General features: G+C 44.2%; 1 pseudogene across 1 annotated transcript; it reads left to right on the forward strand.

The window, feature by feature from the left end:
• Positions 1-5,177: 5,177 nt before the first annotated feature.
• On the forward strand, positions 5,178-27,397 carry LOC308610836 (ferritin light chain-like; annotated as a pseudogene). The gene is made up of 3 exons: positions 5,178-5,263; positions 21,948-22,426; positions 27,364-27,397. The product of its transcript is annotated as a ferritin light chain-like (transcript).

Below are 27,397 nucleotides of genomic sequence, written 5' to 3' on the forward strand. Positions count from 1 at the left end.
TGAAAAGACCACAGAATGAAGGACTCCAACTACGTGACATTCTCGAAAGGGCAAAAATACACAGACAGTAACAAGACCAGCAGCTGTCGGGGGCTTGGGGGCACTGGTAGGATGTTCTGGTAGGGTACTGGTAGGGAAGGTGGCCCCCAGGGATGTTTCGGGCAGTGAAATGGTTCTGGGTGGCACTGCAGTGGTGGCTGCAGGTCATCACACCTGTCCAAACCTGAACAGTAGGACACAGAGAGTGAGCCTTGATATAAACTACAGACTCCAGGGGAGAATTAGGTGTCAATGCCGATCCATCACTGAGATGACGCGCCACACAGGCCAGAGACGTTACCAAGGGAGGGAACCCAGAGGGACGGGTATAGGAAAGTGCTGTCTGCTCGATTCTGATTCTCCTATAACCCTAAAGCTGCGCTAAAGACTGTCCACCAATTAAAAAGAAGAAACGGCTTCTAAGCACGTGACAATACTCTCAACCTCATTCACGATTCAGAAAAACCCCAAGGGAACGTCCATACTGCTTACCGGGGCCTAGGATGAGCGGGAACACGCCGCGGCCTCGCCCCTTCCTATAGGGCATCGCGCTGGAGCCCAGAGTCCCCCTGACTTGACCCACCGCACCCCACCCCGCGTTTCATGCCGTCCACAGTCTCTACACATTTCATCTTTTGATCAGATGACTCACTGTCCCAATTACAAGGTTTCAGTTTCTGCACAGGAAGAAACCAAAACCAGCACAGAGGGGAGGCTCTTCAGTCAAACTCAGGGTCTGCCTGCCTTCACGTCCCACTCTTCCTGACGGGAGGCCCACATCCTAAGGAAGGAGGTCCTTACCAGCACCTCAGGAGCCTCATCCAGTCCACCTCACGCTGCTCTGAGAGCCTCGCCAACCTCTGCAGCTACCCAAGTCCTGGGCACTTGAGGGCCGTCCCCCTTCCCCGAGTCACTGAGCCACGTGCTCTGACAATGCATTTAAAACCAGGCTCTCGGACTTCCCTGGTCGCACACTGGTTAACAATCCGCCTGCCAATGGTGGGCACACGGGTTCGAACACTGGTCCGGGAAGATGCCACATGCTGCGGAGCAACTAAGCCCGTGCACCACAACTACTGAGCCTGCGCTCTAGAGCCTGCGTGCCACAACTACTGAGCCCACGACCCGCAACTACTGAGGCCCGCATGCCTAGAAGCTGTGCTCCACAATAAGAGAAGCCACCGCAATGAGAAGCCCGCGCACTGCCACGAAGAGTAGCCCCCGCTCGCCGCAACTAGAGAACAAAGCCCGCGTGCAGCAACAGAGACCCAACGCAGCTGAAACTTAATAAGTTAAATAGTAAACAAATAAAAAATTTAAATGAATAAATAAATAAATAAATAAAAGCAGGCTCTGCTTTGCCAGCACTCTGGAGTTCCCTATGTATCGACGGGCAGGATTCCCGTCCTCTCCTGTAATTACGTCTGTGAAGTGCCTTTCCCGAGGAGCACAGAAGCTCCTGGAAGCAGAGAATTGCTTCTTAAGATCACATGCAGAAACTGAAGACATTTGATGCTTATGTCAAAGATAAAAGACACAACACTAGATGGTGTGAAGGGTCCTCGAGGCCAAGAGCCAGGCAAGCAGGACACTTCCTCTGGGGACCCTTCCATCAGCAGAGAAGAAAATGTCCGTGGCCAGAACTGGCACTCAATTCGCTTTGAGCTGAGCAGCACCCGTGTAATTACATAGTCTCCCCAAAGAGTAATTACTCCCACATTTAAGAAAGGAGATGGCTTTTCAGGCAGGGAAGGCAAGTACAGTCTTCCCAGCTGGATGCACTGTGTGTGCTGATGGTCACGATGGAGCTGGGCCCCAGAGCTCTGCTCTCCCCTCAAACCCCCAACCTCACCCTCACCCTCAGCTGAGGAGCTGCTTCCCTGAGAACACAGAAGCCATCGGAGGGCTTCCCCACCTGCAACCCAGCTCTGCCATCCCCTCCCCACTCCAGGACCACGGGCAGCAGCTCTCCCCTCCCCCACACGCATCTACTGGATCATTCCCACTGTTATTTCTCCCATCACAACAAAACACAACACAACACAACACAACACAACATCCTCCCCGGACCTCAGCTCCTACCCCAGCTACTGTCCAGTTTCTATTTTCCCCATCACAGCAAAATGTCTTGAAAAAGTTGGGACCAGAACAAACCCAGTTCTCCCACTCCTCTCTCCTAAGCCTCTCCGATCAGGATTTTACCCCACAGATCCATCCAAACGCATCATCGGCGAGTTAGGACCTCCCCCCAGTGCTGGGCTCGATGGTTATTGGCTCCGCGGAACAGCAACCTCGTTTGTCCAGTCACCCAGGGAACCTCTAAAGTGCTTCCCACATGCAGACAAAACGCTGTGATTAATATTTTAGGAGAAATACTCAGCGTGGAGAATACACTTGAGCTGCTGGACGAAAGAGGTAGCGGCACAGAAAAGAAGTTTCTGTAACTACAGAAATGAACAGATAAGCTGTTTTAATGGTAGCAAGTATGGGATGAAGGAGAACGAATAAAAACCATTCAGAATACGACATTAACAAGCCTCACACTACAACGTGGTAACAGAGGATGGAGAAGGACTTTAGAATGAACTCATTTTTCTGGGCAGGTGACAGGCTGGATGATGCAACGATGAGCCGCCAGAGACAACAGGACAAGGCAAGGGGCAGGGGAGCTGTAAATAATCATTTCTGGATCTACTGGATCTAGTCATCCGAGGTGCCCTTTGGACAAACTCCATAGAGATGCTGGCAAGTGGCTGGACAGAGGCATCTGTCTGGTCCAGGTGGGAGAACTGACAGAGCTGGAGGTGAAAAGCACCAGAGGGTGAGATCAGACGGGGTGGAGAGTCATGGACCAAGGGTGAAACGACAACACACACAGAGGGCGGAAGACAGAGTCAGTCAGGAAGACAGCAAGGAGAGACCTGTCACAGAAACCAACAGCGCAGACTCTGCAGATGGCAAGGCGACAGCGGTCTGAGGTGACGACTGGCAAATCTCCACTGCTTTGTATGCTGGATGCCAGGTCACCTCAACCGGATCAGGTTCCGTGGAGGGGCAGAACCAAGACCGCAGGCTGCACGATACAATTCAGCTGGGAAACAAGAATCTTTGCCAGAGACCTCACTGCATGGTGTGTAGCGCGACCCTCTGAGATTGTAAGAGAAAAAGAGCGCAGTTTACTGGAAGGGTGAGAAGGCTGTTCTTCCAGATGATCCTCATTGCATCCCTCGACTGAGCACTGAAAACAATGTACCTATGTGACAACGGTGTTCTACTGAACAGACAACTTATATGCACTAAGTGCTCCCTGGACAGCACGCTCTCGGCTTACAGGAAGCACAAGGAAGGCACCAACGTCAACACGTTAGGGGCTGTCTCTCAGGAAGGCTCGCGGCCTACAGCGGGATCCTCAGGGAAACCTTTTAACGCTCGAGAACAAAAGTGATTTGGCAGGACCATATAAGTCAAGCAAGGGATGGTGTTCTGCCACAAATGTCAAGAACACGAGGCTTGTACTGTGGCTCTAAGAGGATCCTGGGATCTACACGTAGAACTTGCCAGAAACACTTGGTGCTGACCTGCTCCTCTACACTTTGTCTAACCACATCTTTTACCTACTCCTACTTTCCCATTTTAACTTTTGAACTATTCGCCTCCCAAGGTGTTATCACAAAAGAACAGCAGCAGGTAAATACGTAAACAGCAAAACTCACCAGAGGCTGACTCATTTTCCGCTGCTCTTGGAACAACGTGCAGGACTGTGACAGTGGAGGCGGACCTGGAGAAGGAAAACGCAGGCAGTGAAGCTACGACTGAAGGGGCTCGGGGTGCACGAGCACCCGCCCCGCGCTCCACAAGAGACACCTGTGGGAGACCCGTCCTTTCACCTTCAGAAGGGCCTGTGAGAATAAGGAGGGAGCAACCACCCTCAGGTCTGTAACTCCCACGTGACTCTGGTACCTGAGGGGATACTTTATTTTTCAATAGCGAGTGTACATTGAATCCTATTAAAATAAACCTCCGTCATTAAATATGAAATTAAAAAACGCTTATAGTTTATCTCTTCTCAGTCTGTTAACAACTTAGGTCAGAACATCCACAGGATACCCAGAATAAAGGGACACACTCAGGTGCGTTTCAGTCTTGCAATGATTTGTACAAACTTTACAAACTTAAGTGCGACGCTCGAAAACATCTTTTATTAAAGCTGACTTTAAGTGGACAGAACACCTGCCCTAGGAGTTTGGAGTCCTGTGAGCGACCCCACGTGCACACCCGGTGAGGGTCTAGGACAAGTCATCTCCCTTCTCAGGCCCCATCGCTTCCTTCCTCACCCGAGGCAGCAGGACAAAAGCCCTGCAGACTCATCCTGCACCGATTACACTGGGCGACTCCACAGGGCACAACCCAGGGGGGCGGCGGACGCTTACATTACACAACCAAGGTACTGACGCGCCTTGAGAACACGTGCGAGATGCCGAGACGGCGACAGGAGGGGGAGGACGAGGAGGAGGATCGGGGTTGGACGGAGGGGAGGACGCAGCACGTCCCGGCCGAGCCTGTGGACCCTGCTCCCCCAGGACACCCAGAGCTCACAAGTCCCAGGGGAGCCCCATCCTGAGCAGCCAGCCCTGTCCTCCAGCCCGGCCCCTCGACCTCCGGGAAGCGGTCAAACCCTCCAGGTGGCTCTACCGCGGGGCCCGGGGCGGACTACCCCAAGCCCTGCTCTTCAAGGGCCGCAGGCTCCACAGCCAACTACAGGCCTGCAGACGCAACACCTACCCCGTCGGGACTCGCTCACCGGCCCCGGGCTCCCGAGGCTCCGGTCCGGGGGCTGCTCCTCGGGCGCGCTCCTCTCTCGGGGTCCCTCCGCTCCGCCTCCCGAGACCACTGGGCCAGAGAAGCCGGCTCTGGGCCCACGTCCCTCCCGGGACCTCGCTTGGCCCCGCGCTGCACATGGTCGGGCACTGCACCGCTGCCGGCCGCCCGGCCACTCCGGCCCAAACGCGGGCTCCGCGGTCGAGCTCGGAGGTCACAGTTCCAGCCTCCGCCTGGCCCACGCGAACCCTCGCCCGCACAGCCCGCTCCCGCGGGCTGCCGGCCGGCCCGGACAGCGTACCGCCCCGCAGGCCCCCGAAATGCTCGCCCGCAAGAGGCCAAGACGGGGGAACGACGGCCAGCGACGACCTGGGCCCGCACAGGAAGCGAGGGCGGGGCGGCGACGGTGCGCGTGCGCCAACACGCACAAATCATGAGGCGCATCTGCGCAGGCGGACGCCCGAAGTCCGCCTGCCAAAGCCCGCCAGGAGCACGAGACAAGTACCCGGACTCCAGAAGCCTCCCAGAAGTCTCCGTGCCGTCAAGATAGTGAACGTATGAAATGTCTCCTTCTCATCTGGCGCTCAAGTGCTGCTGTGCTGCGAGGGTGTGCCGCCTGGACCAGGGACTCCATTGCCCATTTGTCTTCACTCCTGTTAGGGATCAAGGAAAGGTGTGGCCTCAAGTGGGGGCTGTGTGATGGTCTCCAGGGTCCCTGGTCCTTTCCCGGCCCTGGGACATTTCGGGTTACATCTGAGATTCCCCCACCACCAGGAGAGGGGAAGGAGGGTATCATGTTCGCTTAACTGAAACGCTACAACTTTCATTCAAATCCTAGAATACAATAAATGCCCAGCCATGACACAAACTAATATTGCCCACGGAAGGAAAAGAAAATAGAAACTGTAGCTGTTTAGATTACACAACCAACGCATTAAAAACTGTACGAAAATCAGAACGTACACACAAACAGAAAACAGAAAACAGATACCTGGGATCTTACCTCTTATACAGGATACTGTTTATGTTAGGTAAAAATATCATTTTTCAAAAATGGAATCAGAAGGGTAATGATTTATCACTATTTATCACTGGGGGTGAAATAATATAACTGTGTTCTTGGCCAACTGTTCCTTAAAAGCTGCTAGGGGAAAAGGTAAAAATAAAATCTCCAGGGACTTCCCTGGTGGTCCAGTGGTGAAGACTCCTAGTTTCCACTGCAGGGGGCACGTGTTTGACTCCTGGTTGGGGAACTAAGATCCCGCATGCTGTGCAGCACAGTCTCATTAATTAATTAATTAATTAACGAACACACAAAATAAAAATAAAAAATCTCTCGCCAACCGAGAAAATCCTCTCCACAAATGTAGAGAGAAAGAAAACGGTTTTACTGTTGAATAACCATTAAACCAGACTGTGCTGTGCACCCACAGGTGAACCACTAATGTTTGTGCAAATGAAATCAACCTCACCTTTTTTTTTTATAGCTCAGCAGATAAAATCTGTTGCATACAGGTTCTCAAGATAAACGGGAACTTGCCTCATGGGAATAGACTTGACACCACCATAAAAATGGCATACATTCTTTCAGAGTACATCCTAAATTCACCTGGTCATCTCGGTGGTTGTCCATGCTAGTTAATACCCTTTATCCAAAGGAGAAAGACAACTTCTCCTATCTCTAGGACAAGCACGTACTTATAGCTCAGAGGAAAGTGCCTAACACCTAGCCTAAACTCCCCTGGTGACAGACAGATAAAGAAGATAGCTCTCAGGTCCTTAACATAAACATTCCTGGGTTGTAATGCTGGCAAGAGACTGATTTAGCTTTTAAAAAGATTTAGATACTTACGAAAGGGACAGAGGAAGTATTTCTATTACAAGCGTCTTGAGGAAATCCTCTAAAAACGGAAATAAGAAGTGATGATTCATGCAAATGAATAAGCACCTAACCCATTCCTGATTTCCCCAGCTGAACTGCCACATTAAATGAATCCTGCACAAAATGTGTGCTTCTCCAAAACTGCTCTTGGAAGTGGCTGCTTAGAGCCACGAATGGTCTTTTCCAGTTCTTGCTGCTGCTGACTGTGGCCTCTGCCTGAATTCTCACCGATGAAATGCTGCTTGTGTGGGAATGACAGCGACCACACCTCCTCTGAGCCTGAGCCTGGCAAACCTCCAGGGCGCATTTCTCGCATTTTCCAAGTTCACCACGTAAGGACATCAGCTACACGGAGTACCTTGCTGGGAAGCGCCTTGGAAGGGCAGTGCGCCCATGAGCACGCCACCAAGCCTCCAGTTCTCACCTCACCCACGTGCACTGACCGTGTCTCAGCAGAAGACTGGGGTGGCCTGTGAACCCCAGCTGCTGTGCCCACCTCCACACCTCACTCTATCCCTCCAGCCCAGAGACATGCTGGGCTCCCCAGCCCCCTGCCCTGGACACTCTCTGGAAGTCTTTCTATTACAAGCTGTCTTCAGGAAATGCTCTAAAAAAGGGAATAATAAGTACGGAGTCATCCCAATGAACAGGATGTCCAGCAGTGAGCTGATGTCTCTCACGACTCACCCCTCTCTCCAAAAGGCGAAAAACTGTCATTTCATACATTTCCCCCTTTTTAAACTTGTTGAAGCTAGGAGGGTAAACCTGGACCCTGCGATTTCACCTTGACCAGAAGCAGCAATGGCCACCTTTTAGTTTGCTTTCATTAAGATCTCTTCATATATATGGAGATTTACAATATAAAGCTTTCTCTTTTTGTATCTGCATTTCTATTAAATACAGATATTTTCCCTACTTTGTCACTTATCTATTTTTATTGAAGTATACTTCGTTTACAGTATTTCAGGTGTACAGCAAAGTGACTCAGTTACATGTATTTATGTAAGAATATATGTATTCTTTTTCAGGTTCTTTTTTCCATTATGGGTTATTACAAGATATTGAACATAGTTCCCTGGGCTATACAGTAGGTCCTTACTGTTTATCTATTTTACATATAAAAGTGTGTATCTGTCAATCCCTGTTCTTTATCTTTTTAACTTAATTTTTTCCTCTCACATTCTGTTATACAGACACTTAAAAAGATATTTTGTGTTCAAATCTTTCACTTTCACTTCATACTTTTCATCAGCTTGGACACTGTACTTGAAGAAGCCTTTCCCATCCTGCATTTCCTAAGTAGTTGCCTGTGTTTTCTCCTGTTTATTTTGGGTCTCTTAACATACCAATTTTATCAAGATAACTGGCACCCATCTTCAGGATTTGTAAAATCATTTTCCTCTTAAAGTCTCTCAACCATTGTTTTCAACACTAACGCATCTACCACAACCAGGAAACGCACTGTTTGAGAAGAAAACTCAAGTTTGTAATCTAACAGAAAAGGACAGGCTCTTCTTTGAAGCTCAGCGACACGTCTTAATTTAAAGGCAGGGGAGGGACTTCCCTGGTGTTCCAGTGGTAAAGAATCCGCCTTCTAATACAGGGTACGTGGGTTCAAAGCCTGGGAACACTGGTCCGGGAGCTAAGATCCCACACGCCACGGGGCAATTAAGCCCGCGTGCTGCAATTAGACACGATGCAGCCTAAGAGAGATAAATAATTTTTTACAAATAAAAATAAAAAAATAAAGGCAGGGGAAGCAGGAAAGTGACCGTCTCATGTGAATTCCTTCTTATTCAAAATACAGGTCGTAGCAGTTTACTTGGGCTGCGTCACAAAATACGACACACTGGCGGGCTTAAGCAACACAAATGCACTGTCCGACATTTACGCAGGCTGCAAGTCTGAGATCAAGGTGTCAGCAGGGTTGGTCCCCTCTGAGGGCTGTACGGGAGGATGTGCTCCAGGCTTCCTGGTGGAGAGGGCGGTTTCCTCACAAGCACATGCACTATGTATGTAGCAGGTAGGTGCCTGGGCTGAACTCCGATCCCAGGGCTGCTCATCCGCAGCAGCACCAGGCCGCTGGAGGGCTTGTCACGGACCCGTTGGCAGGAGGACTGCAGGCTGACACAGACGTCTGCTCAGCTGTGGACCCATGGCCCGGCCGCAGCCCTGCCAGAGGCTGCCTGGTTGAAATCCAGGTCACGGTTCACCTCCCTCCTGCTTATTGCATTCAACGATGCCTTGAAGACCCCCTACTGCACCAGCCTGGGTGGCACATCCCACCCAGTCATTTCCACATCAGAAGCATGTCAATTGAGAAGGTCAAAATTAGGCCCTGGCTCAGTGCTGTGGAATTAGAATCTGTGAGGCTGGGTCCAGGCATCTGTGTTGGAATATTTTCTCCACGGGACTCTCATGCCCAAAGGACTGTATTGACAAAGCACTTCTGCTTCACCCCACTGATATTTCTGCACTAGAGCTACAGCCGTTGTTGTATTAAACTGCATCCGCAGGAGGAAGAGAGAGGAGGAGAGGTGACAGTTCTGCTAATCTCCAAACACGCTGTTACGGAACCACACTTGGGTCCACTCGCCCGCACGCACTAAAGCCAGTCTACGGACACGGGTCACGGTGAAGGAAAGTGCCGCGTTTACGGCAGGGCAACAAGCAAGGGGTCCAGGTATCTAGGGCTCAAAAGGCCCCCACTCCCCCGTGGCTTTCAGGGAAAGGTGTTTACAGATGGGGTGAGGCTGTTGGTGGGAATGTACACTGGGGCTGCCGCTATGCAGAACAGTGTGGAGGTTCCTCAAAACACTAAAGCTAGAGCTACCGTAGGACCCAGCAATCCCACTCCTGGGCATATACCCAGAGAAAACCATAATTCAAGAAGACACATGCACCCCACTATGTATAGCAGTACGATTTACAATAGCCAAGACATGGAAGCAACTTAAATGTCCATCGACAGAGGAATGGATAGGGAAGATGTGGTGCATATGTGTGATGGAATACTACTCAGCCATAAAAAAGAATGAGATTATGCCATGTGCAGCAACATGGATGGACCTAGAGATTATCAGACTAAGTGAAGGACGTCAGACAAAGACAAATACCATATGCTACCACTCCTGTGTGGAATCTAAAACAGTGATACGAATGAACTTCTGAACAGAACGGAAACAGACTCACAGACATAGAAAAAAAACTTATGTTTACCAAAGGGAAAAGGTGGGGGAGAGGGATAGATCAGGAGGTTGGGGCTAACATATGCACACAACTATATATAAAACAGGAAATCAACAAGGACCTCCTGTAGAGCACAGGGATCTCTACTCAATATTCTGTATTAACCTAGGGAGTTCCCTGGTGGCCCAGAGGTTAGGATTCTGGTCTTTCACGGCCGTGGCCCGGGTTCAATCCCTGGTCAGGGAACTGAGATCCTACAAGCCACACAGCACCACGAAAAAAAAGCAAAATTCGGTAATAACCTAAATGGGAAAACAATCTGAAAAAGAATAGATATCTGTGTCCATATAACTGAATCACTTTGCTGTACACCGGAAACTAACACAACACTGTAAATCAACTATACTCCCAATATAAAATTTAAAAAATGTTTAAAGTGAATTACAAACGAGTGGGGTGAGGGAGAGGAGGTTGAGGGGTGTGTGGTCAGCTTGTGGACATTCTTCCGATTGGTTGGTGGTGAGGTAATCTGAGGTCAACATCATCAACCGGCTGGTTCCAGCTGGTCTGGGGTCTACGTGCTTGTGGGCAGCATGCAGTTACCTTCCTCCCCCCTGCTGGGGGCTTCAGTCTCTGCAAAACAGCTCCAAGGACGTGGCTCAGAACAGTATCTACAGCCCTTGAGGAGGAACTAAAGGTCCTTGACTTTGTTTAATGGCTACACTAGTATTATTGGGTCTTTTGGGACTCTTTTCCTTTCTTTTGGCACTTTCTCCCTTCTCTGATTAAATTGTTTGTTTCCAACTCACGGAAGGCTAGGAGGCTAAAATTTTCTAAAGACAAGAAGCAGGCAGAAGACATGGGGAGAATCCGTCCCAGGAAGGCCCCACAAGGTCCTGCTCACTTACGACATCACATTCAATCTGGGCTGCTTACGCCATTTTTGGACAACATACCAACACATCTTAAGATGGGTCCCACCCGACTGTTGCACATTTGGACAAGGTGCGGTGGGGTGGGATTGTGCAAATCCAGATCTGAAGACTAGATAAAGCAATCAGGGTATTTCACAGTATACAAGAGAAATTTTCATGGGGACAGAATACCAACCTTCTAATATTTGAAAGCCTGTTAGCCAAGAGGGAGAGTGAACTTCTGTTTTGTTATACAAGGACCCAATCAGCTGTGATGGTTGAAAGCATGATGAACGCAAATCTGAATTCATTTGCCTCCTAACAATGCAACGTCTACAGCAGAGGGACACAGGTCCTCAAGCAGCAGTGCTTTTCCCAGCAGTGCAGACCCTGAGGAGAGCCAGGCTGTGGCAGCTCTGGAGGACCTCAGACACTCTTTGCACGGCCTCTGAGACCTAGAACATCTCAGAAAGTCCACGAGTGCAAACCAAAGAGACACTCAGTCCCTGCACCTTGGATGAACTGATTTGACTCTACGTATGCATTGCTTGGGCTAATTAGAAATATGGAAGTGATCAGAAGACAGAATAAACCTCTGGGCACATCCTGAACAACAGAGATACTTCTCATCAAAGTCCAAACAATAATTCAAAAGCAAGATTCAGAGCCAAACTGTGGAAACAAACCAAGTGTTCACTGACAGATGAATGGATCAAGAAAATGTAGTGTGTATATTCACACAACAGATATTATTCACCCACAAACAGGAAGGAAAGTTTCCAATTGATACAAAGACCATTTATGTATTTTTCAAAGATTGACATTTCTTTGTATGAACAGTGAAAATTTAACAATTCCACTTTTAAGAGGAAAGGTTAGTGTTTCTTTGTAGAAACAATTAAGTCTCAGCAGTAGAGGCATAAGCACACACGTGCACACAGAGTAAACAGAATAGCGCCCCGCTACCTCCCCGCAATCTGATCCCCCGATGAGCCCTGCTGATTCTCCCTCCAAATATAGAGAACCTGTTTACTTCTCTCCATCTTCTCAGACATCGTCTTCCTGGACTACCACGCCAAATTCCTAACCTTATCTGGGTCTCCCGACTTCCACTCTTACTGAATCCCCACCCCATCCATTTATGCAGCAGCCAAAATCAATTGTTCCTCTTTCAGTGCAAACTGGATCAGGACACCTCTCATTCACTGCTTTCCCACTGCACTTGGCAAACATCTGAACTTCTTCAGACCCACGGTTTTATTTCCTTCTCACTCACTGTGTACTGTCCACACTGGCTTTGGGGTCTAGGAAGGAAATTTTGACACAGGCTACCACACAGATGACACGCGAAGACATTAAGCTAAGTGGATACGTCAGATACAAATGGACAAATGTTACATGATTCCACTTCTGTGAGGTCCCCAGATGGGTCAAATTCATAGAGACAGAAAGTGGAGTGGTGGGTGTCAGGGGCCGGGAGGGGGGTGGGGAGTCAGTGTTTAATGGGGACAGAGTTTCACTTGGACAGGATGAAAACATTCTGGAGATGGATGGTCGGGATGGTTGCACAACAATAAGAATTCTTGTTTTCCTTCCTTAAGATTTTTGTTTTACTTATTTTCGGCTGCGTTGGGTCTTCGTTGCTGGGCGCAGGCTTTCTCTAGTCGCGGCGAGCGGGGGCTACTCTTCGGTGCAGTGTGCAGGCTTCTCATTGAGGTGGCTTCTCTTTGCGGCAGAGCATGGGCCCTAGGCGCGTGGGCTCAGTAGTTGTGGCTCGTGGGCTGAGGAGTTATGGCTTGCAGGCTCAGTAGTTGTGGCGCACGGGCGTTAGGTGCTCCGCGGTATGTGGGATCTTCCCGGACCAGGGCTCGAACCTGTGTCCCCTGCATCGGCAGGCGGATTCTTGACCACTGTGCCACCAGGGAAACCCAAGAAAAAAAGCAAGACTCAGACCCCAAGGGGAGGAGTGGAAGTACGAGTTGGGAGGTTCAGAAGAAGCTTCCAGTGACACTGCATGACCCTGAGTTGGCTATTTTCTTCTCTGCATCTCGGCTGCCATATACTTCCTACCCTCATAGAAAAATAACCTGTCTGGAATTGGAAATTTTTCCATTTAGTCTTTTTGTGCATGTGACATTTTTATTCAGAAGAATAATCTGTGTTGAACTGGAGTTTTTTCCATTTAGTATTTTGTACATGTGACATTTTTATTCAGGTAGTGAAATCTCTGGGTCAACAGTGATACCACATTCTCAAGATTTTGATAAGTAGACTAGAACTTCTTAACTGGAATCAAGGGGCAGGCTTTGGATAATCCATGGACTTTGTGACATCCAAAGGTGCCCTTTGTGTGTGTGTGTGTGTGTGTGTGTGTGTGTTTGTAGACACCCTTTGAAGGGTGCGTGAGCACCTGTAGTTTTCTATGATTTTAGCTTCTCCAAATGGCTCTTGGACTCAAAGGTGCCTGAGGGGAGCGGACGTGTACTCCCCCAGTACAGAATTCTGAACACAGTGTCAGTAAACATTCAGCCAAAGAGCTTTGCCAAATTGCGTGTTTTAACGTAACTTTTTAATCCACTGAGTCGATGTACCTGGGATCTTTTTTTACATACTTATCTCACTCTTTATTTATTTTTTTGGGGGGGGGGGTACGCGGGCCTCTCACGGTTGTGGCCTCTCCCGTTGCGGAGGACAGGCTCCGGACGCGCAGGCTCAGCGGCCATGGCTCATGGGCCCAGCCACTCCGCGGCATGTGGGATCTTCCCAAACCGGGGTACCAACCCGTGTCCCCTGCATCGGCAGGTGGACTCTCAACCACTGCACCACCACGGAAGCCATTATCTCACTCTTATAAGGCTGAAACGTTGCTGCTTCCCCTAAGTTTCCTTGTCCCTCTCCCCACTCTCCCACCAGGCCGTGGAAGAGGAATGGGAGGGAGAGGGAGAGTCCAGCAGGGAGAGGACAGTGCACCTGCTGGGAAGCGGTAAAGAGGGGTCCAGGGTGGGAGGGAGGGAGACACAAGAGGGAGGGGATATGGGAACAGGTGTATATGTATAACTGATTCGCTTTGTTATAAAGCAGAAACTAATACGCCATTGTGAATCAACTGTACTCCAATAAACTTGTAAAAAAAATTAGAACTACCATATGACACAGCATTTTCATTCCTGGATATATATCGAAAAAAATAAAACCGAAAAACATTAATTTGAAAAGATATATGCACCCTAATGTTAATGGCAGCATTATTTACAATTGACAACATATCGAAGCAAGCTAAGTGTTTATTAAGAGATGAATGGGTAAGGAAGATGTGATATATATATATACAATGGAATACTACTTAGCTAAAAAAAAATTTTGTTTGAATTGAAATTGTATCAACTATCTTTTCCGACCTCAATGCTATGAGACTAGACATCAATTACAGGAAAAGAGCTGTAAAAAAATACAAACGCATGGAGGCTAAACAATACACTACTCAATAACGAAGTGATCACTGAAGAAATCAAAGAGGAAATTAAAAAATACCTAGAAACAAATGACAATGGAGACACGACGACCCAAAACCTATGGGATGCAGCAAAAGCAGTTCTAAGAGGGAAGTTTATAGCAATACAATCCCACCTTAAGAAACAGGAAACATCTCAAATAAACAACCTAACCTTGCACCTAAAGCAATTACAGAAAGAAGAACAAAAACATCCCAAAGTTAGCAGAAGGAAAGAAATCATAAAAATCAGATCAGAAATAAATGAAAAAGAAATGAAGGAAACGATAGCAAAGATCAATAAAACTAAAAGCTGGTTCTTTGAGAAGATAAACAAAATTGATAAACCATTAGCCAGACTCATCAAGAAAAAAAGGGAGAAGACTCAAATCAATAGAATTAGAAATGAAAAAGGAGAAGTAACAACTGACACTGCAGAAATACAAAAGATCAGGAGAGATTACTACAAGCAACTCTATGCCAATAAAATGGACAACCTGGAAGAAATGGACAAATTCTTAGAAATGCACAACCTGCCAAGACTGAATCAGGAAGAAATAGAAAATATGAACAGACCAATCACAAGCACTGAAATTGAAACTGTGATAAAAAATCTTCCAACAAACAAAAGCCCAGGACCAGATGGCTTCACAGGCGAATTCTATCAAGCATTTAGAGAAGAGCTAACACCTATCCTTCTCAAACTCTTCCAAAATATAGCAGAGGGAGGAACACTCCCAAACTCATTCTACGAGGCCACCATCACCTTGATACCAAAACCAGACAAGGATGTCACAAAGAAAGAAAACTACAGGCCAATATCACTGATGAACATAGATGCAAAAATCCTCAACAAAATACTAGCAAACAGAATCCAACAGCACATTAAAAGGATCACACACCATGATCAAGTGGGGTTTATTCCAGGAATGCAAGGATTCTTCAATATACGCAAATCAATCAACGTGATACACCATATTAACAAATTGAAGGAGAAAAACCATATGATCATCTCAATAGATGCAGAGAAAGCTTTCGACAAAATTCAACACCCATTTATGATAAAAACCCTGCAGAAAGTAGGCATAGAGGGAACTTTCCTCAACATAATAAAGGCCATATATGACAAACCCACAGCCAGCATCGTCCTCAATGGTGAAAAACTGAAACCATTTCCACTAAGATCAGGAACAAGACAAGGTTGCCCACTCTCACCACTCTTATTCAACCTAGTTTTGGAAGTTTTAGCCACAGCAATCAGAGAAGAAAAGGAAATAAAAGGAATCCAAATCAGAAAAGAAGAAGTAAAGCTGTCACTGTTTGCAGATGACATGATACTATACATAGAGAATCCCAAAGATGCTGCCAGAAAACTACTAGAGCTAATCAATGAATTTGGTAAAGTTGCAGGATACAAAATTAATGCACAGAAATCTCTGGCATTCCTATATACTAATGATGAAAAATCTGAAAGTGAAATCAAGGAAACACTCCCATTTACCATTGCAACAAAAAGAATAAAATATCTAGGAATAAACCTACCTAAGGAGACAAAAGACCTGTATGCAGAAAATTATAAGACCCTGATGAAAGAAATTAAAGATGATACAAATAGATGGAGAGATGTACCATGTTCTTGGATTGGAAGAATCAACATTGTGAAAATGACTCTACTACCCAAAGCAATCTACAGATTCAATGCAATCCCTATCAAACTACCACTGGCATTTTTCACAGAACTAGAACAAAAAATTTCACAATTTGTATGGAAACACAAAAGACCCCGAATAGCCAAAGCAATCTTGAGGACGAAAAATGGAGCTGGAGGAATCAGGCTCCCTGACTTCAGACTATACTACAAAGCTACAGTAATCAAGACAGCATGGTACTGGCACAAAAACAGAAAGATAGATCAATGGAACAGGACAGAAAGCCCAGAGATAAACCCACGGACATATGGTCACCTTATCTTTGATAAAGGAGGCAGGAATGTACAGTGGAGAAAGGACAGTCTCTTCAATAAGTGGTGCTGGGAAAACTGGATAGGGACATGTAAAAGTATGAGATTCGATCACTCCCTAACACCATACACAAAAATAAGCTCAAAATGGATTAAAGACCTAAATGTAAGGCCAGAAACTATCAAATTCTTAGAGGAAAACATAGGCAGAACACTCTATGACATAAATCACAGCAAGATCCTTTTTGACCCACCTCCTAGAGAAATGGAAATAAAAACAAAAATAAACAAATGGGACCTAATGAAACTTAAAAGCTTTTGCACAGCAAAGGAAACCATAAACAAGACCAAAAGACAACCCTCAGAATGGGAGAAAATATTTGCAAATGAAGCAATGGACAAAGGATTAATCTCCAAGATTTATAAGCAGCTCATGTAGCTCAATAACAAAAAAACAAATAACCCAATCCAAAAATGGGCAGAAGACCTAAATAGACATTTCTCCACAGAAGATATACAGACTGCCAACAAACACATGAAAGGATGCTCAACATCTTTACTCAGTAGAGAAATGCAAATCAAAACTACAATGAGATATCATCTCACACCAGTCAGAATGGCCATCATCAAAAAATCTAGAAACAATAAATGCTGGAGAGGGTGTGGAAAAAAGGGAACACTCTTGCACTGCTGGTGGGAATGTGAATTGGTACAGCCACTATGGAGAACGGTATGGAGGTTCGTTAAAAAACTACAAATAGAACTACCATATGACCCAGCAATCCCACTACTGGGCATATACCCTGAGAAAACCATAATTCAAAAAGAGACATGTACCAAAATGTTCATAGCAGCCCTATTTACAATAGCCCGGAGATGGAAACAACCTAAGTGTCCATCATCGGATGAATGGGTAAAGAAGATGTGGCACATATATACAATGGAATATTACTCAGCCATAAAAAGAAACGAAATTGAGCTATTTGTAATGAGGTGGATGGACCTAGAGCCTGTCATACAGAGTGAAGTAAGTCAGAAAGAGAAAGACAAATACTGTATGCTGACACATATATATGGAATTTAAGAAAAAAAAATGTCATGAAGAACATAGGGGTAAGACAGGAATAAAGACAGAGACCTACTAGAGAATGGACTTGAAGATATGGGGAGGCGGAAGGGTAAGCTGTGACAAAGTGAAAGAGCGGCATGGACATATATACACTACCAAACGTAAGGTAGATAGCTAGTGGGAAGCAGCCGCATAGCACAGGGAGATCAGATCAGTGCTTTTTGACCGCCTGGAGGGGTGGGATAGGGAGGGTGGGAAGGAGACGCAAGAGGGAAGAGATATGGGAACATATGTATATGTATAACTGATTCACTTTGTTATAAAACAGAAACTAACACACCATTGTGAAGAAATTATACTCCAATAAAGTTGTAAAAAATAATAATAAAGTTAAAAATTTTTTAAAAAGAAGAAAAAAACCCCCAAGCAAACTAGGAATAGAAAAGGAACATACTGAAACTCATCAAGAGGGTCTACAAACAACCTATACCGACATTATATTTAACTGTGAAAGACTGAATGCTTTCTCTGTAAGATCAGAAACAAGGCACCGATATCTGCCCTCACCACTTTTATTAAATATATTAATGGAGGTTCTAGTAAGAAAGTAAAGCAAAAATAAATAAATACATAAATTTAAAAGTTAAATTTTTAAAACGTTTATTTAAAAGATAAAAGGACTATTCCTACTACGTTGAATAGGAAGGAATATATCCTACTGAATGTTGAACAGTAATATATACTATTATATTAAATAAGGAAAAGTAAAACGGTATCTGAAGAGGAGATGATAACCTAAATGGAGAAAATACCAAGGAATCCACAAAAAGCTTGAGAAATAATATTAGTTTGTAAATGTTTTAGAGTACAAATCAACACAGTTTTATCAAATTATATATTAATAACAAATGTGTAGAAGCTTAAATAAAAATATGTGATGCCATTTACAACTGACCTAAATAAATACTTAAATATAAGCCCAATAAGACATTTATAGGTCCTCTATACTGAAAATTACAAAATGCTGATGAAGAAAAATGTAAAAGTCCCAAACAAATAGTGAGACATACCTTGTTCATGGATTAGAAAACACAACATAATAAAGATGTCAATTCTCCCCAAGTTAAGAGGCTTAACAGAGTTACTCTTAAAATGCCCTCAAGGTTTTTGTGTATATAGACAAGCTTATTCTAAGATTTATATAGTAAGAAGAGGCTGAAGAATAGCTAAAACAATTTGTAAAGGAAGATTAAAATGGGAGGAATTCATCTACCCAATTTCAAGATTTTGCAGTAATGATGGAGGTTAGATACACAGATCAATGGAATGGAATAGAGAACCCAGAAATAGACTGACATAAATACATTTAACTTGTTCTTGACAGCAGTGTGAAAGCTATCAAGGAAGAATAGACTTTTCAAAAAATGGTACTGAAACAGTTGGACATCCCTCGACAAAAACAAACAAACAAAAAATGAACCTTAACCTAAACCTCCACACCTTACACAAAAATTAAATCAAAGTGGATCATAATCTTCAATGTAAAAGCAGGACACTTTTAGAAAAAAAAATAGGAGAAAATCTTTGGCATCTAGAACTACGTGAATAATTCTTAGACTTGACACCGAAAGTATGATCAATAAAAGCAGACATTGATAAATTGGATCTCATCAAAATGAGTTAAAAATGCTTCATAGAAGATCATTTTAAGTGGATGAAAACTCAAATTACACAGTGGGAAAACATATTTGAAAATCCCACATGAGACAAATGACTTGTATCTATAATATACAAAGAACTCTCCAAACAACTTAAAAAAACCCAACTAGAAAATAGGCAGAAGACAGGAACAGACATTTCATGGAAGAGAATATACACATGGCAAAGAAGCACATGAAAAGATGCTCAACATCATTAGCCATTAGGGAAATGCAAATTCAGACCATAATGAGATATCAGAGAATAACGAAAATTAAAGTATAGTGACAACATCAAGTGCTGGTGAGTACATAGAAAAATGATCTCACATCACTGGTGGGAAAATAAAATGGTTTAGCCACTCTGAGAAACAGCGTGACCGTCTCTTTTAATCCTAAAAGTAGATTCACCCTACAACACAGTAATTGTACTCTTGAGCATTTATCCAAAAGAAACAAAAACTTCATTAAGTTCCCACAGAAACTTACACATAAATGTTCATAGCAGTTTTATTTATAACAGCCCAAAACTGGCCACTACCCAAATGTCTTTCAATGGATGAATGTTGAAACAAATTGTGATAAAATCTTATGATAGAATACTACCGAGCAACAAAAAGGAACAAATTATTAATATATGCAAAAATTGAAATGAACTTCAAGGGAATGATGCCGAGGGAAAAATTTTAAAAAGCCAATCTCCGAAGATGAAGTAATTCATGATGATATTTACATATTATTCTTAAAATAACAAAACTGTGGAGATGGAGAACAGATTAGAAGTTGCCAAGGGTTAGACATGGGGGTAGAAAGTACAGCGGGGGATCTTTGTGAGGTTTTTGTGGTCCCAGTACAAATAATACAGCAACCTTGGTTTTAACCCCGAAAGATGTTTAAAAGCAATTCCTAATAAGAGGTGTCCAGATATTTAGCAATGGCAGCAGATTAGAGGTATAGCTACCCAACATGACAGCTTCAAAACAGATGGTACTAATTCAATGCATATGTTCATTTTTAAAAGGCCAATCACAACACTTAAATGGTATATATCTTAACAATATTATTCTAAGGATCCAGCTATACCAGATGGACTAGCAGGATTTTCTGTACATTCAATCTTATTTTAGACAGTAAATCTTATAATAAGACAGTTAAAAAAAGAAAAAGAAAAAAAAACAAACCAACTACAGTTGGATATTCTCATAGGAAGATGAGGTGAAAATATGTAGCAGCGGTTCAAAAGCTTAAGCAGTGGCACCTAAATTTGGCTGCACATTAGAATCATCTGAAGCACTTTTTAAAAACCCTCACACCAACAGTTGGTCATCCTAAACCAATAAAATCATTTTAAATCTCCTCAGACGATGCCATTGTCTAGCCAGAAGTGAGAACCAGCGGACTAAGCAGAAGGGGATGTTTCTACAAAGATTTCTTAACAATAAGTTCTTTTACCCAATCAGATTTACCTTCCTGCAAAGGGGTAAAGAAGGCTAGATGTTGTCCATACTTGCTTAGCTTTAATTAGCACTTGTGACTTGCCCAAAACCTAGATCATGTTTCCCCTAAATTTCATGTGATTTCCTAAGTTCTTCAAATCCAGGGCTAAGGGGTTTGCCAGGATGAGATTTTAAGTGCTCACACAGGGGAAGTCCCTGGCAAACCAGGACAGAGGTCACTCTACATTGAAATGTAAAGCATCCTAAATAACCCTGCCACTGCCCCCAGATACTAGTCTGTGCCAACCAGTGGAGAAAAGGCATTCTCCATTACTACCACGGCAAATGCTGCTGTACTTGCCTTGGCTACTCCCTATCTTTTCCAGGCGTCTCTCCCCTTCACCTGCTGGTGGACGCTTTGGCAGCTGACAATGCAGATATTTTCAAACTTTAAGGTGAATAAAAATCATCTGGAGGGCCAGTTATAACAGAGATCACTGAGCCCCACTAGAGTTGCTCATTCCATAGGGCTGGGACAGGGCCCTAAAACTTGAATATCTGACACATTATCAGGGGACGCTGGTAAAGCTGGTCAGGTTGTTACCGAATGCACGTTCGTGTGTCTGAAGCACAGTGAGGCCAAACAAACCGAAAGGTTGGAGTCTGGAGCAGAGAAAGGTTTATTGCAGGATCGAGCAAGGAGAGGGGTGGCCCGTGTTCCAACAACCCTGAAATCTCCAAAGGATTTCAGCAAAGCATTTTTAAAGGCCACGTGAGGGAGGGATGTCCCAGGGAATGTGATCAGCTCGTGCACAATCATCTGACTGGCTGATGTCGAGGCCACAGGGCAGGTAACATTATCCATCCTTAGGTGCCAGGAGGTCTGGGGGCTGTGTGCTCATGATCATCAAAGAGTTAATTTCTTCCATTGGGTGGTGGTTTTTAGCATCTGAAAACTCAAGAAATATGTCTGAGATACTATTATCTGAGGACTTCAGAGAGGAACTACAGCAGAGGCTATGGGGGATGGGTCTGTCCTAGGAAGGCCCCATAGGGTACTGCTTGGTTACAAGGTGACCATACTTTGAGAACCACTGCTCTAGTGGCTTGGAATGTTAAAGTAATGGAAGAATCCCTTCCCAGATCTAGATTCTAGTATCACCAGCTATTTTGGTGGGGGGAAGGGTAAGTTTTGTCCTTGTTTGGACTTCTTGTTCATTTATACCAAAGCCTATTTGAGGCAGTGCACTCGGCAGTCCTGCAGATCTGTCTTTGGCTTCAACAGTGTTTGGAATGAACAGACCCAGGGACGCTCCTTGCTCCAGCCCCCGACCACCCTCCAACATTTCTTCCTGTCGCAACCTTTGGAATCAGCCACTCAGCTATCCTCAGCCTCCAGGACAGGCCAACACCGTTTTTGGAGCTTAGCTCCTTATCACTGATCAACCACGAGTTCCCAGGTTCGTCAGAATTATTCCATCGAGGTGGAGGCCGCCATCCACCGCCTGTTCAACATGCATCTGTGGACACTTACCTCTCTCTAAGCTTCTATTTCCACAGCAACAGTGGGACTCTGGACAATGGGGGCCACATTTTTCGCCAACTGGCTGAAGAGAAGTGTGAGGGCGCCCAGCGACTCTTGAAAATGCAAAACAAGTGCTGCGGCCGCGCCCTCTTCCAGGATGCGCGGAAGCCTTCTCAAGATGAGTGGGGTAAAACCCAGGACACTGTGCAAGCCGCCATTCTTAGGGAGAAGAACCTGAACCAGGCACTATCGGATCTGCGTGCCCTGGGTCCTGCCCGCGCAGACTCTCACCTCTGTGACTTCCTGGAGAGCCGCTTCCTGGAGGAGCAGCTGAAACTCATCAAGAAGATGGGCAACCACCTGACCAACCTCCGCAGGCTGGCTGGTCCGCAGGCTGTGCTGGGCGAGTATCTTTTCGTGGAGAGCCGCTTCCTGGAGGAGCAGCTGAAACTCATCAAGAAGATGGGCAACCACCTGACCAACCTCCGCAGGCTGGCTGGTCCGCAGGCTGGGCTGGGCGAGTATCTTTTCGAAAGGCTCACGCTCGAGCACAAACAGGAGTCTCTGAAGTCCAGCGGCCTCTGAGGAGCCCCTCTGGCGTCAGAGCTTCTGCCCGAAGCCCAGCTCTGCAGCCACTAGGCAGCTTTGTAACCGCCCTGGAGCACTCTCCCAAGCCTTGGACCAAATGGAAACAATAACGCTTTTTGCAGAAGGAAAAAAAAAGCCTATTTGAAACACAAACAGAATAAAGAGAAAAAAAGAAATATATATATATATATATATATATATATATATATATATATATATATATATATTCATGTTCTTTTAACATATGAATTGCCCTACTTTATCTGTGTGAAATACGTTTGTTCCCGTTATTGGGCTGGTTCTCAAGCTTTGCTGCTCGTATGAATTACCTAAAGAGCTCTTTTTTTTTTTTAGTATTAAATATTTTTTTAATTAGTTTCTGCTTTATAACAAACTGAATCAGTTATACATATACATCTGTTCCCATATCCCTTTCCCTAAAGAGCTTTTAAGAGAAACTTTGGTGTCTGGGTCCCAGCCCCAGAGATTTTGATTCAGTAGGTCTAGGGAGGAGCCTGGGCACGGGGAGGTCTCAGAGTTCCCCAGGTGATTCTAATATGCAGCAACTTTGTGAACCACCTCTTGGCTTCAATCCAGCTAGTGATCAGATATTAAATCTAAGACACATGGGCTAGTGCGTGAGCTCTGCTGCTAGGCGTGTTCCATTTTCTTCCTCCTGGAAGATTCGTGCCAGGGAAAATGATTGATAGTTGTGTTACTTCTCTGAAATGGATAGAAATTTCCAATTAGCGTGAACAGGGGAGGGTGAATGGGTGAATGCAATAAGGTGTATCATTTATGTATTTCCCTATGTGTATGGCTAGAAGCTTTTGCAACTGACGTCTGCCCTACTTTTCATGCGAATGGTAGTGCTTGTCCTCCTAATGCAGCTGTAAACTTTATAAGCCCATAGGTAGACAGCATCACAAAATATTTACCCCTCCCCACTGGCCCACTCTCAAGCTTCACTCCCCTTCCCCAATACACAAATGTACATCAATGTGCTTGAGACCAACATCAACATACTGACCGTCAATTCTTCTACTTTGCAGCTTCCCTCTTATCAGGAGGTGTCAGCATTTAGTGCCCAGAGGAGGCATTTCCAGTCATCTCAGCTTAGAGGTCAAATATCCAAATATCCAAAGTAAAAAAGGTTAAAGAAAAGAAGAAGAAGAAGAAAGCAAGGAAGAAAAGAAGGAAACAATTTTCTTATCTCATAGTAATAAGGCAGTTTTCCTTAAAAAAAAATAAAGACTTAAGCCTTAAATTCTCTTTCCTAATCAAAATGTGCTTTTCCGTCTTTAGACTATTCCTCTTATATCCTGTATTATTCATGATGTTTAATTCTTGAAATAGCACATGGCTGAAAACAGAAGCTAACCTCTTGTCCACTATGAATTAAATCTTCTTTTCCTAGGACCCGTCTACAATGTACAGTTTGGGGTTTGCCAACATAATTATTTTCTCTGAAATAAGGTACAGCATTTTGCCTTTTCAATATATAGTTATACAATACATTGTTAACACAACATAGTTAATATAGTCAATACAACTATAACACACATGATATGATGCCACTTTGGTGATTTTCTTCATCCATGTAATTCTGAAATTTGACAGTATAGTTTTCATATTCTAATGAGCTGAGTATTACCTTTGCAAGGATAGAAAAATAAAATAAATTCATAATATTCTTGTGTGGTTTGCCCCTGGGGTGGATTACCATAATGGGGGCATATTTGAGCCTTTCTCCAAGTCATTAAAAAACCTCCAGCGAGTAGCCCCTTGTCCTCTCCAGGAAACTGCGGGAAGTTATCTTTAATCACAATAATCCTGGGGGGAGAAATCTCGGAAATAAGACATCTGCTTCTGTGCCTTGTTGTTTTGCAGAATAGCAATGATTGCTTTAGCAGCTTCTATTGCCATATGTGTATAGTAAGTAAATGAACATAAAATTGAATGAACGCATAAAAGAAGGATAAACCCACCCAGTTTAACAAATCCACTCTCTCACCTGCTGTGCCCTGAAACGTGAAAGAAAGAATCACGGGATCATAAGGATTCATAAAGTAACAGTCTCTGTTAACACTATTGACAGGAGGTATAAGGATGATTTGTCTGATGTGGGACCAACAGCTTAACTGCTTAATTCTTTTTTTTAAGGGCAAATCATTCATTTATTGTTTAAAGATTGCAAGACAACATCCGAATTTTTGTAGCACAACTTAAATGTTTTACTTTTTTGATAAAGCAGAGTATAATAGAAAAACAATTAGTTTCCAGTAATATCTATATTTCTATTCAGAATTAAGTCTTCCACAGACATGTAACCTGGAAACAAAAGCCTGTTCCAATAAGCAAAGCTTCAACAGAGCGGCTACTTTCCGGGCCAGGGAAAGGTTCATCCCTATAGGATGATGATGTGCTGTGTAAAATGGCTGCAAGGTCACAGCCTTGAGGGCGTTGGAAGTCTGTTATCCTATTCCACATTAAGTAGTTTGGTGAACTTCAAATGACCGTTCGTCTGCAACCAAGCTGCCAACCTTTAACTGATATTTCAAACAGGTAAAAAATAAATGAAAAGAAATCCCTACACTGATGTTCCTCGATTTACACTGTTAAATGGTTCATTAACATGTAATTCTGGCTAAGAATTACATTTGAGACTCCTTGCTCAGATTTTGGTTAACAGTACTAATCTTTAGAAATTCAAGTTCTTATTAATCAATAATTTGTCAGCTAGGATACATTCAGGCATCAGCTGCAACTACAGAATAGGTGCACTGCCTCAGCGCTTTGGAAAGACATAATCTACAACACTACTAGCAGACAAAATATCTGTTACTAGACAGCATATGTGCAGTACAGCAAGACAAAAACATATATTCATATGTGCCGCGGACCAGCCGGAGAAAGAGGATTTCACCGGCCAGGGTCAGAAGGGACGGGGTAAGGAACTGAAGTAGCACCGACGAATGGGGTCAGAAGGACCAAGACAACTGATGGTTGCAAGGCAAGTTTTATTATGCTACGGTTGCAGATTATATAGACTAGAAATGGAAGGTTGCCAGATGGTGGTTTACATTATCTATAGACTGTCTTGGCTCAAGGTTAACTTCCCTGGGAGAAAACCCATAAGCCCAGAATCATCCAAAATAACCTGCATGTGCAAGGGGGAGACAGCTTTGCTTGTCTCATTTTACATTCTTTCTGATTTCTGGGCCCTGGTGATTTATCTCCCATGGAATGGAACAAGGAAGGGAACAAGTAGGGACAGTCCCTTCGAGCAGCAGCGGCATGCCTGGCATGTCCATAGCCTGATCTCAAGGCTGACTGTTTCCCTCAGTTCCCCCTTTTTTATTTTTTAATTTTTGCTGCAAAATAATTCCATGAAGCGTAGTGCCGAGAGTAGTATATTGTTGCATGAGGATACGAAACAGACATGAGAAGATTATTATCAAAAATAGGCAAATTATGGCCAGGGTAATAAATCCTGACAACCCTCCAGTAATCCACGACTGAGGGTTTAACCACTTTAAATGGTCCAGTAAAGTTTTAATTACATCTTCTTGCCAAATATCATCAAGATGTGCATTTTGCATATCCTGAATTTCAGCATTTAATTTCTTAAGGTCAAGACTAATATTATTATCTGACCAAACACTCAGCAGATGCATTTTTACTTTTTCCCATTCCCAAATACAGTCATTGTACTTGTAAGGAGTAACACAAATCCATGTATACTTTTCATGACAAGCTAAACGCATCCTCAATTTTAATGCTGCCATCTGATCTCCAATCCCCCAAATTGCGTTTTTAAATTCATCTAACTTGTTATTCATCTGTAAATCTATGTGACTTTGTAAAGATAAAGCAAGACTGGTATTTTGAGATAATTGATTAGCAAAGTGAGCATGATTAATACTCTGTGAAAGAGCAAGACAGGCAGTAGCCGCGGTAGCAGACAGAGCAGCCAAGGCAAGTAAACTTACTATTAGCCACCCAATAAAGCATCTCCTTCTCTGCAAGGCTTTAGAGAGTTCCACCCATGCCTGTACTCCAGTATCTTCCTACCAAGGTTCTCTCAGATGTACAGGCACCATAACATATATGGGTTACTTTAGTATAAGCACAGATTGTGTTCCTGCAGAAGGGAACACACAACTGTAAAAATACAATGAACACAGCTAATATTATATCCTCCTTTGGAAGAATTACCAATGCTAATAGAACCAATCAAAAGTGTATATGGAGGAGCAACACAAGTTATAACAGGTGTATTGGAATAAGTTAGAGCTAGTTTCCATATACCCCAGTTCTTTTGAAATGCGATAAACCTATCTATGACGGGAATACAAGAGATAAGAATTTACCCCTTGGTATAATCTATAGTACACCATATTTGGTTATTATTCCAAGATGCATTGCAACATTCAAAATTGGATCCAGGAAAGTTAATGGTCATAAAAGGAGGAAATGGATTTTTTGATTTTCTCTTAAGAATAGTAACCATATGTCCAGCCATAAGTATCCCTTGTCCTCCAAGTAAACGCTTCATACACAAATAATTTCCTGAATCTTCACCTGTAACCTTGGCTATAGTAATAGCGGAATCCCTAAGTGGTGAGGCGTATGAGATTTGACCTCTAATATTAATAGGTTGCCCCTTTTTATAGCAAATGATGGTATCCTTAAGATCCTCTCGTCGGCTGGTAGCCGGGCATGTAAGAGTAATGTTGGTTCCTGTAAAACGAAGGATGCCTGGAGAGCCTGATAAACTAATTGATTGA

The sequence above is a fragment of the Mesoplodon bidens genome (assembly GCF_964165515.1).
Source record: "Mesoplodon bidens genome assembly, contig: HAP1_SCAFFOLD_238, whole genome shotgun sequence".
NCBI classification, from domain to species: Eukaryota; Metazoa; Chordata; class Mammalia; order Artiodactyla; family Ziphiidae; genus Mesoplodon; species Mesoplodon bidens.